The sequence below is a fragment of the Equus asinus genome, chromosome 12 (assembly GCF_041296235.1).
Source record: "Equus asinus isolate D_3611 breed Donkey chromosome 12, EquAss-T2T_v2, whole genome shotgun sequence".
Classification (NCBI taxonomy): domain Eukaryota; kingdom Metazoa; phylum Chordata; class Mammalia; order Perissodactyla; family Equidae; genus Equus; species Equus asinus.
The window spans coordinates 6658811-6679825 of NC_091801.1; the positions used below are offsets into that span (position 1 = coordinate 6658811).

At 43.9% G+C, this 21015-nt stretch overlaps 1 protein-coding gene across 2 annotated transcripts in view; it reads left to right on the forward strand.

The window, feature by feature from the left end:
* The first annotated feature begins 8169 nt into the window (after positions 1–8169).
* Positions 8170–21015, forward strand: part of PAG1 (phosphoprotein membrane anchor with glycosphingolipid microdomains 1) — a 136947-nt gene continuing 124101 nt past the window's right edge. The window contains exon 1 of one of the 2 annotated variants that reach the window (XM_070481002.1): positions 8170–8309. The gene's annotated coding sequence lies outside the window, so the exon portion shown is untranslated. The remainder of the gene's footprint in view (positions 8310–21015) is intronic. The other variant, XM_070481004.1, reaches the window with a different exon arrangement.

Consider the following 21015-nt stretch of genomic DNA (forward strand, 5'->3'; position numbering starts at 1 on the left):
AAAGCAAGTCATTAGTATTTAGAGTTTTTAAGATAATTCACTAGGCATGGTTCAAAATACAAAGATGTAGAAAATGTGGACTTTACTCCCAAATCCTACAGTCCAGCTGGAGAGATGGAATGCCCATACTAAAATCTGTTGATTATTTCACTGACCATCGATCAACATTGCAGACTGACTGGTATGGACATAAGCACCTGATATAATTGCTCTCTTCTTCATCTTGAGATGGTGATGTCATTTCTGCTCTATATGTTAATCAAAGCTATAAATAAGACAACACAAAGACATGGTGTCTTTTTAAATGCACTGTATAATACTGTGTTCTGACACCAACTGGGTGTCCTACAATTCAATTCAACTCTGATACTCACTAACTGGAGCTAGCATCAGATCCCACAAGTTAAAGAGCAAGGTCCCCAACAAGATTGCCCTTACAGTGGATGCTAGCTGCAAGTGGGTCCCCCAGGCTTCTTGCACTTCTCTGTGACGTAGCTACAAATTCACAGTTTCCCACAAACCTCCCTCAGATTCAATAATTCACTAGAGCAACTCACAGAACTCAGGAAAGCATTATACTTATGGTTACTGTTTTGTTATAAAGGATACAGATGACGAGGTACGTAGGGTGAGGGCTGGAAGAACGATGAGTGCAGGAGCTTCTGTCCCTGTGGAGTCAGGATGCACCACCCTCCCAGCACATCGATACGTTCACCAACCCGGAAGCTCCCCAAGCCTTGATGTCCTGAGTTTTTATCAGGGTTTCATTACATAGGCATGAGTGATTAAATCATTGGCCATGTGATTGGTCTTAGTCTCCAGCCCCCCTCCCCAGAGGTCAGGGAGTGAGGCTGAAGGTTCCAACCTTTCAAGCACACAATTGGTTTCCCTTCACATCTCATTAGCATAAACTCAGGTATGGTCAAATGGGGTTCATTGTGAATATCATAAGACACTCCTGGGGTTGGCCTGGTGGCACAGCAGTTAAGTTCACACTTTCTGCTTCTCGGCAGCCCAGGGTTCACCGGTTCGGATCCCGGGTGCAGACATGTCACCACTTGGCAAAGCCATGCTGTGGCAGGTGTCCCACAATAAAGTAGAGGAAGATGGGCATGGATGTTAGCTCAGGGCCAGTCTTCCTCAGCAAAAAGAGGAGGATTGGCAGATGTTAGCTCAGGGCTAATCTTCCTCAAAAAAAAAAAAAAAAAAAGACACTCCTACCACTCAAGAAATTCCAAGGGCTTTTGAAAGTCTATGCCAGGAACCAGGGATAGTTTAGAAGTGCTCTGTGGATGATAGAGACAGTAGGTGTCTAGAATAGAGTTGTTTAGAGTATAGAAGCTCACAGGAGGAGAGACCTCTCCAGCAGGGGAGCAAGGACCATCAAGGTCAGCTTCATGGACAGGATGTGGAGTGGGATGAATACATTAGGCGTTAGAGTATGGCTGGTATTTGAACAACAGAGATGAGAGGAGAACTCGAGTAAAATACAGCAGTGAAACACAAACGCAAGAATGTACAAATGGTAATGAAGCAAGGAAGAACAAGCCAGTGTGAACAAAGTAGAAGATTTAGGGTATGGTACAGTGAAAGACAAAGCAAATTTAATAATGTCTATATATTCAAGACTCTTTTCTTTTGTGGCAAGGGAAAATTCACCCTACGCTAACATCTGTTGCCAACCTGCCTCCTTTTTTCTTCTTTTTCCCCTGCACAGCCCCAGCACATAGTTGTGTATAGGTGTAACTTCTGGTTCTTCTGTGTGAGCCACCACAACGGTGTGGCTACTGACAGACGAGTGGTGTGGTTTTGCGTCCAGAACGGAACCCAGACCACTGAAGTGGAGCGTGCAGAACTTAACTGCTAGGCCATCGGGGCTGGTTCTCAAGGCTCTGTTAATTAAATCCAATCATACATTTTCAGAAAAAAATTATAATTATTAATAGGGACAAAGCATACTACCATCAGACTGCCTATAACTGGTTTCAAAATGTAATAGTCTCGTATCTTCTAAACGAAACAAAACAAAACAACTCCTTAGAATGGCACTGTGGCTGGTTGGATACTGAACATTCCTGAATAAGTGATTTGGACAAAGTATGTCAAAGAAATATAAATAATATTTTAAATTGCTGTTACTGGCTTCAAAAACCAAAATAAAGTCTCTCAGGCTCAGCTGTCCCCTTATATATATATAAACAAAACAGCCTCCACACTTTGTTTCTTTTCTAGCCAAGAGAAATTAGGCTTCCATGGCTTCAGACAGCTGTCATGCATTTCCCCGGCTGCCGCCACACGAGTGTCAGGCTCTGCAGATCATTACCACACCAACATCTGGCTCTGCTTGCTTTCTTTCAAACAGAGCTTAATTTTCCTCTGAGTTTCCAGAAACAGGAAATACCATGTGCACTTCAGTGGAATTTGGGATTAAATATTTCTAAAACCAACTGCTGTTTTTACAAGACATCTTGGACTGATGGTTTATTTTATGGCTTTTCCCTCTCAGAATCCTTCTCTCTACATGAATTGCTGTGGAATCTCCAAGGTCCCTTGCCTTTCCATCAGGCTATGATCGTGTTTTTATTCATTCCCAGAAGAATACGTTTGAGACTCCACTGAACGTCTGACCACCAGCCACACAAGTAACATCTCAAATTCCAGAAGTTTTTGTCGGCCGTTCAGAACAGTAGGTTTGACCACTGCCAAGTGTGCGGAAACTTTGGGGAGCCCTCATTCTCACTAGCTCTCACTAATGTGGACCATCCACCCTCTCAAGAAGGTGTTCTCTTCTTTGGGAGCAGGAAGAAAAGAGAGTTCAGCAGAAACTGAATGCTCTTTCTTCATGGGAAAGGAGGAATAGATAAATGGCTGACTTTCAGAGAATAATAATGGCTATGACTATTATCCCCATTTTCCAGATGAGGAACCTTCTGCAGACTGAGGAAGAAAGCCATGCAAACAGTGCATAAGCATATGCCTCCACTTCTAAGTGGGCTGCTGGCTCAAAGAGGAAGCCACAGGACACCGAATTTCCTCTCCCTGTCACCTTTGTCCCTCTATGATAAGAGAGAGCCTCCGCTCCAGGGAAGGTAGAAGGCTGACAGCAGAAAAGTCTATTTGCTGAAAAAGTGTTGAGAGGGTGGGGATGGAGTAAAAAGATGTACAACAGGGCAAGAAGCGTCAGGAATGCTTTAGCCACTAAAAGCCTTTCACATCCTTCTGACACTGGAGCCTGTGCAACTAGCTTCTCTTGGAGGTGAAACTCTAACTTTATTCATCTTCCTTTCTCAATCCTGAATTCTTGTTTCTTGGCTGGTAAATGATTTATGACTAATGAAACACACAGTTTCCTCTGATGCCTACTTAAAATATAGGTTTGTAAGAATTGTATTCTATGGATGTAAGAATTTAAAAACAAACATAAGGAATCTCTGCCAACATTATGAGTATCCACATCAGTTTTACAGCCACAAATCTTGAGCGATGATGTCAGGATAGGAATTCAAGGAATTCGTAAGGTCAGGATGACAAAGGATGATGGGAATATCCATTCTTTGATCTGTAATATAAAGACATTTCCTTAAGGCGCTCTCCGTTCTCACTTTTGTATGCGGTCTCTCTTCCCACCATCATTTCTTTCTCCCAGTAGAAAGATCTGGACGTGTCAAGTCCTAACCCCTGCCTTTTCCTCGGCAATACAGTGTGAGGCCACAGAGTAACATTAGCAGGCTTTATCTTGATCTCCCCCGAAAGCCTTTTCCACATGATTCCCCTGTTCTCAGAGGAGGCCTGAAGTCATTCTCGAGTCTTCTGATGGAAAAGGAAAGCACTCCTTTAAAAACTACAGTTAATCACTGCCTGCATTAAAACGATAAAAGGGACATTCAGAGACATCTAGCTACAGATTTTAACTCTAAGAGAGAAAAAAAAAAGCTAATACTAACAACCTGCATTTATTAGGAAGCTACTACGTGCTTGAAGCTATTGTCCCTCCGTGGTAGGTTATCAAAGATGGCAGCCTTGTGGATTACAGCCGACAGAGGGAGATGCTGGGAGCCGGAACCAAACAATTCTGGGTGATTCTGACTGTGAACGTGGCCTCTCCACCGGCTGCCTTTTCCTTCCATCAGTGGGCAACTTGGTTGGAAGGGAGAGATAGGCAATTCTCAGAGATTAAGATTGAATGTCCATTTCTTTAAAGCATTTATCTATTTTTAAGGGATTTATAACCTATTTACTAATCTCTGATCATTCTTCCCTATAGATTAAGTCAAATGTGGGACACTTACTTGAAGTACAGGCAAGCAGTAAGCTGCAGGTACAGCTACAACTGCCACTTTTCTTCTTGGTCACAGGCCCATACTTCTCCCAACTTTATCTCAGAGGCTACTGATATCCAGTCTTCACCAGCCTCTGCTCCTCGGCCACCAAACACCATAGCCAGTCTTGCTCTTCCATCTTTAAATTTCGTCTTCCCCAGCCCCAAACCCCATTCTTGGGCCAGAATCCTCCCCTGGCGCCTATTTCCTTTCAGGCTTGGAGTTACAATGAACACTGTATTAACTTATTCGTGGGATCAAAAAACTTTTTGGAGCTAGCCTAAAATCCAGATCATTTATTACATTGCTCTAAATTCTAAACAAATTTTTTAGAACAAATAATTTAGAAGTAAACATTTGAAACGCAGGCACTGGGTAAGTTTCCTGTGTTGGGGCCAGAGGAATCGAGCTTTCCAATAGTTTTCAAAACTTTCCCAGGAAAAGAAGACAGAACGCTGATCTCTCCATCCCCACTCTCACCCCCACCCCCACATCCCACCAGGGACTTGCTTAGGGTTTCCTGTGAAGTTTCCAGCAGCTGCATGTGTTCAAACAAGGCAAACTTGGTAATAAACCATGTCTAAAAATCAAGCACAACTGGTATTAACGTTTATGGCAACCTTATTTTTCCCTAGTGAAATCTAATTCTATGTTCCCACTTCTCTCTCAGCTGTGCCAGTCACCTTGGACTCCCACACTTCTCTCATCTGGACTGTAACTATGAAGTAGGCAGAGGCTGCAAGATTTTCATGTCAAAGAATCCCATTAAATGAAATGGATGAAGAAACGTAATTACTAACTATGGAGAATTTGGGGGCCAAAGCTGAGGTCAGGGAGAAGCCTGTGATTCTTAGCAGAAAGTTTAATAAAAATCTATTCTAGGAATAGCTTCTCGAATGAGCAGAGAATAGGTTCAAAGGAGTCACTAGCTTCTCTATAATTGAAATCCTCACTGTTGGAACTTTTAGAGGCATTGAAGGAAGGAATTCTCAGCCGAAGAGCAGCCTTTGCTGACCCATAAGGAATACAGACCTCAGAGGAAAAAACCTAGCTGCTGTTCCTGCTAGACAACAATGGCAGCTAATGAGAAACAAATTCTAAATGAGACACGGTCAATATCAGGACACAGTCAATATCAAGCCAACATTACACCTTTCCTGAGTTTAATGCTAATAATAGTGGCTCACAACACCATGGCAGTGGGACATACTGATTAAATTTTTATGTAATAAAATCCTAGATAGCTTAAAGGCAATATGCAAATGAATTCATATACTATACAGATAAATATTTTGATTGGAGCTCCCTCATTTACAGAGAATTCTCTTTTAATTAGGCATTCATTTCTTTCTTTTTTTTTTTTTTTATCTCAAATCGCACAGAAGAGTAGCTCTAATAGAAGAGCCACGCTGGAGGGACAGATAAAGGTGGGGAGGACACAGTTGACCGTGTAGCATTCCAAGGCAAACCTCTGGATTGGGAGTTTGCATATAAATATCACATACTTTCTTCCAAGACTGTATTCAGATCAGAAGTACAGTCCATAGCATTTATCACAAGCAGAAGAATTGTTCCTGACACTTCTGGTTCTACATCAAGGAGTGGCTTTGACATACATTTGGGTTCTAATTTACTGATGGCAAATCCTGGTGTGAACAACTTGAAAATGAAAAACCATCTTCAGGATGTCATTTGGTGAAAGGAGAGCAGAGGAAAAGGACGAGGCTTGAGACTGGTTCCTGCCTGGAGTTTGTCTAAATCACTTAGCTTCTTTGGGCCTGGATAAAATGACGATGGTAATTGCGCTTGTCACCAGAAAATATGCGTGTTGCTGTTTGAACCTCTCGGCAACGCCTGCACTATGTGACTGCACTGCCCTAGGACTGGCATGCTCTTAGAGCAACATTTTACCCCCTAATTCGTGGAGCTGCAGAAGTGGGGTGAAGACACAAAACGTATTTCCTCCCTACAAAAATGGAAGCCTTTCTAACTCAAAATTCAGGCCCAGCCTTAAATGATGTGAATAGTAAACACAGAAACCATTTCTTTGTAAGATCTGAATCATTATTTTCCTTAGTTATAGAAGCCACGCCCAACACTCACATGTGTACTCTTGCTCAAATTCCACTGTCTGAGTAAGTCAATGCCCAGAGCGTCCATTTTTAAATCTGTATAATGGGCATAACATCTTTTTTATCCAATTTGAGACCACTGTGAGATTTCCATGAGGTAATGGATGTGACGGGCCACACATCCATAGGGTCCTGAACACCTGAGTTTCACCTTGTGCTACCAGCAGGAGGCCAAGCCTGGTCCCTGGATCCTCTTCTCCAAGGGGCCTGCCCAGGCTCTAGGTCAGTCCAAGGTTTGCCTCCTCCTACACACGCTTCCTTCCGCAGCCTCCTAACCAACAAGCCATCTCATATCCCTCACTCCATCACTCTACTCCGTACTCCCACCCCTCCCCGCCTAAGGAGCCTTCTTCCCCAGTCAACTTTAAGCCCCCTTTAATAATATGTGTAATGAATACACTGTATGTATTGTGTGTTTACATATTTTTCTTACTAAATAAAGTAATGCATAATAATCGTAGAAAATTTGGACTAGTCAAACAAAGCGCCAGTTGGACTCGGCGTCTGATGTCCTGATTTCTCTTCCTGCAAAAGTCAATACCCAGCCGCAGGTTGCTGATCTAATATCCTGGAGTTTGGTCCAAATAACACCTATATGGGACTTGTCCAGAGTGCTTCTTACCAATGGAATTCCTGAGCCCCACCTTTGCCCAGCGGCTGAACCGGAACCTCTGTGGGTAGGACCTGGGAATGCGCCCTGCATTTTTGAAAAGCTACTCAGGTGATTCCCACAGAGACCAGCGTTTCAGAAGCTCTGCTCCAGCCTCTAGACCACACTTTGAGTAGCAAGGGTGGGTGGTCTGGACCTGCAGCGCTGGCATCAAAGGAGAGCTTGTTAAAAATAAAGAATCCCCCCCGTAGCGCCCAGACCTCCGGAATCAGGATCTGCATTTAAACAAAACCCCCGGGAGATTCGGTCGCCCATTAAAGGTTTGAGAAGCTCTGCTGGATACACCTCCCTCGCTATCACTTGAGCACCTTTACAACCTCCTGATACCTGGGCCCCACCCGGAGATTCTCACGTCCTCCCTCTGGATTCCGGGGCGCGGCCGGGGCAAAGGGCTCTGACAAGCTGCCCAAGGTATTTTCCCAGGCGGAAGGCCACTGTCCCTAAACCGCAGCCCTTCCAGGTTCAGCGATAACCTGAGTTGCACCGGCTTTTGCGGGCCTGCCCGGCGTCCTAAAGACGGTTGAGAGTAAACAGTGGTTCTTAAGGGACAATGGGCTCTGGAGACAAACAAGTTCACCCACACAGCTGGAGGTTCAGCTCCTCCGAGGCGGGAGACTTCCTGTACACCCTGGGCGCGCGGGCAGGGCGCTGCGCCCGGGTGCCCCCCGCCCGGCCCCGCCCGGCGCGCCCCCTCCCTCCCCACCGCTGCCTCCCTCCTCCCTCAGCCTCCTCCTTCCTCCCTCCTCCACCCTCCTCCCTCCGGGTGACGTGCCGCAGCGGGCCGGGCTCATGCGCACTGGCGCCCCGCGCCCGCCCGGCCGCCCGGCCTCGGCGGCTGTCATTCTCGCGGCGCGGCGGCGAGGGCGCTCTGCGGGCCGGCGGAGCCCGGCCGCCCGCGATGTGACCCGGCGCCCGGAGCGCGCTGCGGCTGTGCGGGTGCCAGCGCCTTGGCTCTGCGCTTGCCGCCGTCCTGCCGGGGCCGCGATCCCCGCCGAGCCCGAGCCCGAGCCGCGCGCGGGCGCTCGGAGCGCCGCCGTCCGGGGCCGCGCGCCGGTGCAGCCGCGCTCGCCGCCGCTGTCGCCGCCGCCGCCGGGCGCTGCGCCCTGCCCAGGTCCCCGCGCCGGGCACGGCGGAGCGAGGCGGCTGGGGCAGCACGGCCCCCCGAAGGCGCCCTGTCTCCGCGTCCCGGTAAGTTGACCGTAGTTTCCGAAGTTGCAGGGAGCCGGGGAAGGCGAGGCTGGTTTTCAGCATCTGCCTGTCGTGGGAAGAGGGGGCGGCCCCTCTCGGTCGCAGGGCTCCAGCTGCGGGAGTTCTGGTGAGGAGAGCGGCCGCGGCCGCGGGGAGAGGCTGCGGTCCGGGCGGGAGCTCCGGCCTCTGACGGCCGTGCCGGTGGCGATGTGCAGGGAGAGGACAGGTGCTCCCAGGGCATCTCGGCTGCTGCTGACGGCACATGCCCAGCTTCTTGACTCTGGGGGTGTGTGTGTTGGGGGGGTTGGGGGTGCGTGCAGAGTCTTGTCACCTTTATCCTAAGTCCTCAGGGGAGTGACTCCTGTCGTATTCCTGGATGCGGTGGATCTTTGGGGATGGAGCTAAGCCTTCCCTTCCCAGGCCTCCGAGCTTCCCGCGCATCCCACTTTGCTCTTCCTCTAGGCAGAAGTTGCCAACGTTTCCAATAATTGGATCCCAGTCCTTTAAGGGAAAAAACTTACACGTCAATCCAGCGTTTTGTGCTATAAGACAAATAAAATGAGAAATCCATTCTGTGTATGTGATTTCATGCACTTGAAGAATGCGGGCTAGTCCTCAAGGAATAGGATTCAGAGGATGACACTTGTGTTTCCTTCGCCCTGACTGTCCTGCGCCTCTTATGTAAGTGCCCGTCGGGAGAACTCTGTCTCTGCAGTGGCTGCAGCTGTGGCTTTCCATTCTATTTGTGGAAGGTCCAGCTTGAACAGAATTTAATGAAAATGCTGACATGATATAGCGGCCTGTAGTCTGAAACAGAGTGCGCTCTTCAAATTGGAGAGTCTTGTCCTAATAGGGAGCATGCGGGGAAAAGCCCAGTATATTTTCCAAGGCAGCTTCAGGAATTAGACACATAAATCATGTTTTAAAATAGCGTGCATTGTGCAGAGAGCTTGCAGAGGGACCCCTTCTGAACACATCCCCTTTGTTTTAGAAAAAGTGGAAATTGTTCCTGCCTGACAATTGTTGAGAGTTAAAAGTCTGCAAGTGAAGTGTACCAATGGGCTTAATTATCTTAATAAAGAAAGAGCATGATTTATAGGTAGCTGTCCTGTCGCACTTTGAAGGATAGAATTCTTTAACCTTTCTTTCTTATTGGTCCCCTAGAGCTTCCTTTAAAGCAGAGCAATAGATTGTCATCACTGATATTTAATATTGGAGTTGATTAAATTTGTAAAAGGAATACTTTGAAATACCATACGGTACTGCAGTGACTGTTAAAACAGTGGACATTAGAAATAAGGAGAATATTCAGATTATTTGGTATAGAAGTCATTAATTTAACAAAACAGATAACATTAAGGCTGCCCTAATTTTTTAATTTGGACGTGTAATAATTGTTTAACCCAAAACTCAGGAGTGTATTTTAATGTAAGATTTATATAGGTCGTGTTGAGAGAAAAAGGACATTTATTTATGTTATTCCAGCATATAGAACGAGATGAACTAGTTATAGGCACCTCATTTTAAAACGTGTCATAGTTTTTTAAAGAATTCTAAGCAAATACACAAAATGGTATTTCAAAGGTTGAAAAGGTAGTCAAGTCAACACATTGTGGTCGGTGAGACCATCCATTGCTGATCTTTACAAGAGATAAATCAAAGCATGAAATCTCCAGCAAGTTGACCCCCAAAAGCACTTTTGCATCATTGTTACAAGGACAGACTGGGTACCCCGGGCTGCCGGCTCTGGTACCATCTTTTTGAATCTGGGCAGGTTACCTAGACTGTGTGCCTCGGTGTCTTCATCTGTAAAATGGGAATAAGAGTAGCACCTACCTCCCTGGATTGTGGTGAGGACTAAATGAGTTCATAGACATGAAGCTGTTCAACCCGTGTCTGGCGTATCAGACTGTGTGACAGTATCATTGTTATGGAAGGACACGCATCTTTGGATACTACAGACACTGAATGGCTGCCGACGGAGAAGAGAAGCAGTTCACGTGTATAATAGGAGTGAGGTACAAGTAATAATTGAACACCTCCCAGTGATGCAGACAGCTGGGGTTTGGCTTACTGTCTCTCTCGGTTCCTCACTGGCGTGGGTGGCTTCATCTCCACTCTGGAGGTGAGGAAACTGAAGCTCCGTGAGATCAAATAGTGGAAATCGGAGTTGAGATTTTAACCCATGTCTGTCTGTTTTGGATCTTTTTGATCGTGCCGCCTCGACTTGAAAGTGCTTTTTCCCCCTATTCTTTAATCCTCATAATAACATAATGAAATAGGTGCGTCATCATCTTTCATTTATAGGTGAGGAAATTCAAGTTAAGCATTAAGTTATGCAAAGTACTCAGCAGCATTCACAACATAGCTCTCCATGACCGGGAGCTATTATTATTGTCACATCGTTGGTAAATAACTTGCCTACCCTAGCAAGTGGCAGAGGCCCCAGCAGGTGAAGTGAGTTTTCCCCTTCAGTTCGAAGTGGCTTCAGTTGCTTTTCACTTCCCTATTCATATATGCCATGAGTCAAGAAAAAAAGTTGGTATGATGTCACAGTTCACCCCGGAGGACAGTGCTCCGTGGGCCGTTTCCTGCCTGCAGATGCAGCTGCAGCCATCCACGCAGCCTCGGAAACCACCACGAGCAGCAGTAACGGATCCACACCATCCCTGGGTGTGAATTCGGTCCCCACTGGGGAACTCCCAGAGGGAGGGAGAGGCCTTGCACTCTGGTGCATGTTGTACTGTGTATTCAGAAATGGAAATAATGTGTCCTCCACATTAAATAAGCGTGCTGCCTCGAGGCCTTAGTACCAGTGTTGTGGGAAGTAGCTTCCGGGGCCCTGGGTGAACAGTACTTTGTTAGAAGTCTGGTCCATAGGCTGTTGCACTTGTCACCTGACTTCCAGAGGTTGGGAATGCTTGAGAGGCCACGGCTCTTTTTGTGGCTTTCTCAGGTTATCGTCCAGATACCACATGGTGTTCCCACCCTTTGGTAAATATTTACTTTATTTTCTAGATAGTAAAATGTAATTACTGGATAAGGCACACAGGCAACAGACTGCTCACAGACTGATTTAGTATTTCATTCAACCTGTTAGCTAATGCGTCCTACCACCGAAAGGTACCCCAAGGCAGCTGTTCTAAGTTGGCTTTCCTTTTTTAAAATCAAAATTCTCCGGGCAGCCCAGTGGCATAGTGGTTAAGTTGGCACACTCTGCATCAGCAGCCCAGGGTTCGTGGGTTTGGATCCCAGGCACAGACCTACACACCGCTAATCAAGCCATGCTGTGGCAGCATCCCACATAGAAAACAGAGGAAGATTGGCACAGATGTTAGCTCAGCAACAGTCTTCCTCAAGCAAAAAGAGGAAGATTAGCAACAGATGTTAGCTCAGGGCCAATCTTCCTCACCAAAAAAAATTATATATATATCAAAACTCTCTGTGCAGCATAGTAACTGTAGTTAATAGCACTGTATTGCATATTTGAAACTTTCTAAGAGAGTAGATCTTAAAAGTTCTCATCACAAGTAACTGTATGTGGTGATGGATGGATGTTAACTAGATTTAATGTGGTGATCATTTTGCAGTATATACAAATAATGATTCCTTATGTTGTGTACCTGAAATTAATATAATGTTATATGTCGATTATATCTCAATTAAAAATAAAATTAAAACTCCCTGGGAGAGGGCCTTAGTGTGCCTGGGGACACAGTACCAGACACTGTGTGCCAAAAAAAGCCTTTGCCATCAGCTGAGTCTTTCCACAACTCTCTGAGATAGCTTCTATTTCAGTTTTAGCCCTCCTTTTCAGCGTACAGATATTCCCTTTTAATCAGTACTTACATTTCAAATGCTCCTCTGTTTTTGGGTTATTCTGTAGTAAAATTTTCCCTGATCAATTTTTGCGACTTGAGCTGGGTCCATAATACACTTTTAACTAATTCTTCAGAACTTACATATAGTTCTGTTTTCTTTCTTGTCTGTGCTATCTATATATTGGCTTATCTGTGGCCACTTCTAAATCTCCAACTAGCTTTCCTCTGACAGCCAGCTTTCCCTTGCTGTCAACATGGACAAGAAATACAAGCTAATTTTAATATGGATGTAAGTGAGTGAAGATTGTTTCCTCTCCCCACTCATATCTACTATTTTGAATTATCTTCGCTTTGGGCTTGGGGAGTCAGGAGCTGATAATATTTCTATATCTCTTGCGTCATATGTCCGTGAGAGATGAGTTGGGGCGTTATAGAAATTTCTGTTATACAAGCAAGCAGTTCCTATACAACATGACAGAGATGGTCCCTCAAGGATGGGACATCGCTGAGTTGGAGACCTTGGGTGGGTTTAGGAGGAAGATGGCTCTGAGCATGATTTATCTGCCACATTTCTGGTCCTTACTGGTCGTGCTTTCTGGATAAGAATTGGAATGACTAGTGAACACGCAGCGCTTACCACGTGCTGTCTGCCCTGCTAAGAACTTTACATACAGAATTTACTTTAATCCTCGTAGTGACCTTATGTGGTAGTTACTTTATTATCCTTTCTTTTGCAGAAGTGGAGACTGAGGGCCCAGGGTACATGTCAAAGGTTACACTAGTGAATTTTGGAGCCACGGCTGGAGCTCAGGGCCATCTGACGAGGCCGGGCCTCCTTACAGAGCATTCTCCTGCCTCCGATTTTGCAGCCTTCCTGATAGTTGGACTGTGTTGTGTAGGTGCTATATTTGTGCTTCTCAGGATAACTCTGTCTTGTCTCATGTGGTCCCCACAGTGACCCTGGGATAGGGCTGATGGGATGGTGGAGAGGCGGGTGCCCACCTTCTTGCCCAGGGCCAGCAGCTGACAATGACTGCACAGATAGTGTCGTCTCCTTGTCTTTGTAGAGAAGAACTTCCTGTAAGTTCATGCAACAAGCTCAGAAAAGAACCCCACATGTTAGCATTGTGAAATAGGAAACACAGAGTCTCCAACTGATAATGGGACGCCCTGGAGATGCACGTTCCCTTTAGCTGTGTTTGGGGTCAGGGACTTGCGTTATTCTCTCGTTAAAGAAAGGGAAGTGCAGAGACCTGAGATTTTCTCGGGTGATTTAAAAAAAAAAGGTGTATTTAAATCACAAAAAGGGACCGGCCCCGTGGCTGAGTGGTTACATTTGCACGCTCTCCTTTGGCATCCTGGGTTTCACCAGTTCAGATCCTGGGCATGGACCTACACACCGCTCATCAAGCCATGCTGTGGCAGCATCCCACATAGAAGAACTAGAATGACCTATAACTAGGATATACAACTATGTGCTGGGGCTTTGGGGAGAGGAAAAAAAGGGAAGATTAGCAAGAGATGTTAGCTCAGGGCCAATCTTCCTCACCAATAAAGCATACCTTTAAAGAAATAATAAAAATAAATCAAAAAGGTATCAGTAAGGAACATTACTACAACAGTGTCATGTGTTATTCACAATGCGACTGTGGTTTTTAAAGTAAATGAATATGTCTGTCTAACAAGTAAGATTCAAGTGGGCTGTCTACAAATAGGAACGTTGCATCCGTCTTCTGTGTCTGTGTTATATTCTCAGGCCAGGACAAGTGCAGAGTAAAAGGACAGAAGTTAAAATGAACTGATAATATTTTCAAGACCCTCCCCTCCGCCCACCCCCCCATTTTTTAGTTTTATGGTGGAGCTGACATTTGTTCAATAAGTTCTTCGTATCCCTTGGGGTTTTAGTTATTCTTGTTATAAGACTTTAGCATATCGTGTTGATGTCCCAACCACTCCCCCTCCTTCATTTTATAAGACTGTACAATTTTCAAACCTGTGAGTGACTAAATACTTGTGAAAAATTCAATTTTCTTCAAGTAGACTTCATTACAGAGGACAGGGAAATTTGGCCTAACTGGGGGCCTTTGCTTAAAATACAGGGCACTTGAAACCCTCTGAACTTTACGAAGTAGGCAAGTAACGAAAAAAATGTTTTTTTTAATTGATCAGCAGTGGCTTTGTAGCTTCCTCTGCCATTTTGTAGAACCCAATCCCTACATACCATGTCATGTGTTCATTCACAAGTGATCAGCTTCAACTGATGTTCTGAAAAGGTGCGACTGAGTCAGCAGTGCTGTCGTCTGTTGTTTTGGTCTTTGGGGAGCCCCAGGTAGCCTTTCTGTGCATTTATTCTCTGAGGAATGAACGGTGATCAGGGGAGTCCTCAGGTGTCATTGCATTTGTGGTTCCATCATTACTGTTAATGTTGCTTCTGCTCACTCCTGCCCTTTACCCCTAACTCTGCTCCTTCCTCCCTCACGCCCATTGTGGTTCAACCTGCTGAAGCTACTGGGAATCTTGAATGTCGAGGCAGCTCGTGTTGTAAGTCAGAGGCAATAAAACCACACAAGACAATGATTTTTCTTTTACTTAAAACAAAAAGCCAATCTGTCACATAGCTACACACAGGAACACCACAACCTCTGCATTCAACACTTGGGAATTGCAGCCCAAGTGGCCTTATTATTTTGTCCCCGACACTTTCTAAGGAGAGCCGTGAACTTCTAATTCACATGTAATCCGTCACTGGCAGCTCGCACGTTTGCCTGGAGTGATGTTTCCTCATTTATGCGTTCACCAGATATATAGTGATATGATACCAGGCATGTTGTTGGATGAAGAAACCTCGGATGTAAGAAGATTCCTCTCACTGCCCTCCAAAATCTCAGTCTCATGAGGGGAAAAGATGCTGAGCAGCAGTTGCAACGAGTGCACAGAGGATGCCAAGCTCTGCCAGGGCCACCTGACTCCAAGGGATGACTTTCCCTTAGGACGTAGGGCTAGAGCTGAGTCTGGAAGAGCGAGTCAGCAGGGACTAGGCAGCTGAGGATGGGAGTGGGCTGGCGGAAACCATTCTGAGCAGAGGGACCAGGGAAGACAGTGCAGTGAAGGCACTGAAGACAGCCGAGCGTCTGTGGAACAGCTGGTCGTTCCATGTCGCTGGTGCACATCAGGGGCAGTGATGAGCCTGAAGATGGAGAGCAGAGGCTGGAGCCACTTTCAGGAGGGTCTTGTGAGCTGTATTTGGTCCAGGTGAAGTTGATCATTTTGGGGTGTTCTTTTAGAGTGATCGCTCTGGGTGTATGGTAGAGAATGGATGGGGTGTGAGGATGGGGGAGTGGAAAAGAGAAGTTGCGTAAAAAAACTCTTGAATCCTGGTGTGGATTTGAGGTCTGAACTGAGACTGATAGAGTTGGGAGAGGAGGAGGAGGGGAGAAGTAGGGAGGGCATGGTGACTTTAAGGATGACCCCCAGGTCTCTGGCTTGGGTAATTGAATGCACAGAGGTGCCACTGCTCGTGATGGTGAATACAGAAGATGGCGCAGTGCGCAGGGGAAGATGACTAATTCAGGTGTGGATTTATGTAATGTGAGGCACCAGAGGGACCTCCAGGCTTGAGATTCAGTTGACAGTTGTTCCAGCCTGTGGTTCTGGAATTCAAGACAGAGGCTGAGCTGGAAATATAGGTTTGCAAGTCTTTGGTGTATTTGAAGTTGCTTTTGAGGTTCTGAGCTGCCGGGGAGAATGCGTGGAATGGAAAAAAAGATGAAGGCCAAGGTGGCAGGCAGAAGACGAGCAGATGGAATAGTAAGATTAAGTGAGAGCAGTTTTTGACAAGTCCTAGGACACAAAGTGGCAGAAGCCAGAGGCAAAGCGGAATGAGCTGCTGGATGGAATGGGAGCCAGGTGACGAAAGGAATGAAATAGAAAGGCAAGGCAGAGCGCAAAGGGACAGGTCTGACTGTTAAGTTGCTTGTGTCTACACAGATGATGGTGGCTATTTCTCATGTAGATTTCAGTGCCTGTCAAAAAACATGAAGACCTACTATGTGGAAGATGAGTGGGGATGGAGGTAAGGGAAAGAAATAAGAAATAAAATCATGAATAAAGCATGATCCTGTGTCTCAAGCTGCCTATTGAATAGAATTGTCATTTCTCATTTTCCTTTTCCGTTAATTTCTCTCCTTCGTTGACAGCAGGACATGAGCACTTGGGAAAGTGGGAAGAATGGAAGAATCACTTTGTTGGTGCATAAGGTGCTTGGTTCTTCATAATGGGTATGTCTCGTTGTGTCATTGAATGAGCACACCAAAAGGGAAAGTGACAAATGTCACATTATTTGACAGTTTACAAAAACTAAGCTTTTATCATGGCCATAGCATTTTCAGAGGATTTGGACCCTTGAACCAATCCTTTTATAGTTATTAATGAGCCTTTTGGCTCATTGGTTTATTTGAGATATGTTGAGGACAGTTTCCTATCATTTTCACTTGTCTTATAAAAACAGGCCTTGTTCTGTTATAGACAAACTGGAGTATTTGGGGATGATGGAAGTAATTGCCATGTGTTTTCGTTAATGTCATGCATTTCAGTCCTTTAATTTTGATCTAAAGGTAGAATTGCTCCCAGGATAGAGAAGAAGGAGCTGAGATAGAGGGTTCAGAAATCTGCTCGTTGATAGCACAGCTAATAAATGGTAGAGCTGCTAGGACCCAAAGTGAGGCGTTCTGACTTAAAATTGGGGATTCTTAGCACCCCACCATGTTGCCTGTGCCTTCATGAATAGCAACTAAGGAAAGATAAGGGGGTGAAATATTTAAGAGATTTTTTTATTAGTCTTCTCAAGCACCAACCATAGAAACTGAGTTGGCCACGGTCTCTATATTTGATGGACCACAGGTTATTTATGCAAATATATGTGATTAAGTTAGATGAGGGGCAACTCTTATTTGACAAAATGAACATCTTTTTCTGTCATCTTAAAAACTTTAAAAAAGCATCTGTTATAAAACAAAAAGGATTCAATAGTTTAAACTGCAAAATTATTGTAGTTCGACTTGCTGTTGGTGATACAATGGAAATTTGTTTTCCGGTTGCTGCAATGTGAGAAGCATTCTGTGCATGCATGTATGTGTGCATACATGTGAAATAAAAATCAGCCAAAGGAAGTTTAAACTGTTGTTTTTCTGTTTATACTATCATTCTTGAATTCTCCAGATATGTTCTATGATGCAGCTTGCTATATCTTGCCAAAGTGGCTATTATGTTACTCATTTATTGCAAAAGTATTAAAGCATTTGTCTTTTTCTTAAGCAGTGTAAAATGATGCAGGATAAATCTAAAGGGTTAATTTTAGTTTTACAACTTGTCTTTTGGCTCCTGATATCCTAAAATTATGATTTACCTAATTTTGCTGCTGTTAGAGCAAGTGTTAGCTATTCATATACAGTAATGTTAGAATCATGAAATATGCATGGAATTTTATGGCTGTTTGAAAAATCTATGATGCTACATTTTCTTATTTTGCAAAAAATTTCTGTGAGCCTTACTAACTGGCAATTTCCAGATGAAAGCAATTTCTAGCAAGTAGCAAAATGTTGGTGCTAGTGCTTATCCTTAAATCTCAATTTCAAGCTTCATGGGGCCAATTTGACGTTTTAGCTTTAGTAGGAAACGTTGAATCCAAAAGGGCTTATCCACTTGTGACATTGAGTTGGTTGATCTTTTGTTATAGGTGCTGATTTTTTTAAATGACCATACATTTATAAATTTTTGAAAGTTTTATAAAAAGGTTAGGTAACTCTCTTAGTTCTAGTAATTATCGTTACACATGGTACATTGTGGTAGCCTCGCCTAGGATAGTTCAGAAATTATAATGTTTGCGTATGAAAATTTAAATAACAATATAAAGTAATATGGTATTTTATATATTTTTGCATTTTGTATTTATAATAGTATGTGAGGAAACGCAAATGAAGTAAAATGAAAATTAATTTGGCCATTTCATGCCTGATGTGTCCCAAAGTCATCCAAATGCAAATATGATAATCCAGGGCACAGAGTTAGTAATCTGTTGAGGTGATCTGACAGTACTGTGTTTATTACTCACTACCAAGATGAAGAATTAAGCTGCATTTCCTACTAATCTTTCCATGAGTGTATATTTTAATATTATGTACTAGGAGTTTTCATTTTCTAAAAAGAGTAAGTTTTCTGTACCTCTTTTTTCTTCCTATTAAATTTTATTCAGAAACTTTTACGTTAGTGTATACTTGACATGATGGAACATGTCTAAATTAGTACTCTAATTTGAATACCATAATTATGTGTACAGTTAGGGCTTGATTGAATAGAGAGCTTTTGCATATTGTGTACGTTCTCTCTCTTAGCGGGTTTAGGAATTACCTGATTAATTTCAGAGTCCGAAACCTGCTTGTGTTGACCAGCAGGCACACAGAGAAAAATAAAAATATTTTTACAAACAATTTAAAAAGATATGCTTTCTTGGGGCTGGCCCCGTGGCCGAGTGGTTAAGTTCGCGCGCTCAGCTGCAGGCGGCCCAGTGTTTCGTTGGTTCGAATCCGGGGCGCGGACATGGCACTGCTCACCAAACCACGCTGAGGCAGCGTCCCACATGCCACAACTAGAAGGACCCACAACGAAGAATATACAACCATGTACTGGGGGGCTTTGGGGGAAAAAAGAAAAAAATAAAATCTTTAAAAAAAAAAGATATGCTTTCTTTTCAGATGTTAGGAATTGACACGTAACTGCCTACTGTAGCTTTTTCTTATACGTCATAAATTTGTAAGAAATATAGAAGTAGTTGAAAACGAGAATGTCGTCACTTATCGTCATTTGATGTTGAGGTTAAAAGTGTACTTCTTTGTTTTCCTAAATAAAAAAGTTGCTTTGAAGTGTTAGAAATCTTGATAAATATTTAAGCGTATTTGGATAGTGTCAAGAATATTTTTTCTTTGCTTTATTATGTAGTGGCCAGCTTGCCCAAAATGTGCATCTTGAACTTTAACGTCAGTGTGAAATACTGAGTATCTCCAAGTAGAATTGAAGCGAAGAAGTGTGGAGTCTTGCTAAAAGCATATAATGCAAATAGCGGCTTTTCAGGCTTTGTGCTGGGATGTTTGGAACAGGATTGCTAAACATGATGGTTGTTGAGAAAAAACACTGAAGTATTAAGCGTACGCTTAATTTAATGGTTTCTGCCACCACAATTCTTAACCCTTCCAACTGGCTGAGTGATTCGCTGATAGTAGCATGTCAGGACCTGAATTATTATAGATCTTTTCTTTTAATAAATATTCAATAGCATTTTCAGAATTGTTCTCCTAGATACAGTTCATAATAAACAGCCCCGCGCTGGCAATGAGCATGCTGCTTTTATAGCCATGGGCCATTTGGCATTTGGATCCTTGAGTATTTTCCCGGCTCCACCTGTCCTGAAAACTGTGTCTTGCATTAGATTAAGCCCTTTGTGTCTCTGCAGTTACAAGGAGGGTAAACAGAGGTTCTCTCTTTTTCTTCTCCCCATAATGTGCCAAGGCCTGTGGTCAGAGAATCATCATTTGCTAGTTGTGTGCTTTTTCTTTCTTGCCGTTCTCACCAGCTCCAGGAAGTGATAATGTGAAAAGTGTTGTTGGTTTGGTTTGATCTGTCTTATGCGCTTTCTGTTTAGAGCTGTGGTTCTCAACCAGGGGTGACTTTGGCCCCCCAGGGGACATTTGGCAATGTCTGAAGACATTTTTGGTTGTCACAACTGGAAACGGGGCACTACCGGCAGGCATGTTGTGAGTAGAAGTCAGGGATGCTGTGACACATTCTACAGTGCACAAAACAGCCCTGCGCAGGGAAGAGCTGTTAGGCTAAAATGGCAACAGTGCTGAGGTTGATCTAGAAGGTGGGGCATGTCTGTTTAATTTGCTTTCTGTTGTTCAAGCCAATGGAAATGTGATAAATGGTTCTGGTGAAGGAATCATTGCATTCAGTGTAATGATTCATTGAGTACCTACTGGGTCCTGAAAATACAGGGAAGACTGACCTAGTCCTGGCCCTCGGGACCTTACGCTCTCTTTGCAAGATGACTGATAAATAAAATACTGTTTGATGGGACACATGCTGTAATTAGAGAGGTGTGCATAACATGTTAAAATAGAAATAAATTCGATTTCATTTGCTAAGTACAGGGGAAGATCTCGAAAAAATCATGTTCTCTATCGAGCTGTAAAATTAGTCGTTTGTGAGTGAAATTTCTTATTTTCTCATAATAATCAGGAATGAGTCCCATTTATTGCCCATATCTTCCCCCATTTGAACTGGTATTAATTTGAAACATCAGGAAAAAAGAGGAGATGTTGCCATAAAAAGTATTGCTTTAGAAATTTAGGATATTGGTTTTTTAACATCCTCACTGAGGTGTAATTTACATGCTATAAGAGTCTTCTCTTTTAAGTGTACAATTCACTGATTTTTAGTAAACTTACAGAATTATGGAACTATCATCACAATCCAGTTTTAGGACTTTTCTGTCACCCCAAAAGATCCCTTGTGCCCATTGATGGTCACTCCACATTCCCACTGCCAGCCTTTTGGCAAAATCTGTGGACATTTTATTGGGAATATTAATTTTTACAATAAAAATATAGTTTGAGATCTTTTTGAAGATCAGTGTCATGTTTATATTTGTCATATTACCTGTCCCAGACACACGCTACCATGCAGGTTGTCGTACTCTTAGTTTCCAAATTCTCAGACTAATAAAGTGGAAAATGTGGCGAAGGAGAAGCCTGATGTGGGAAAGCTACAAAAGGATTAAATCTGGAGAACTCACCTGTCTGGGGAGTTGTGTCCTCGTCACAATCCCTTAGCCA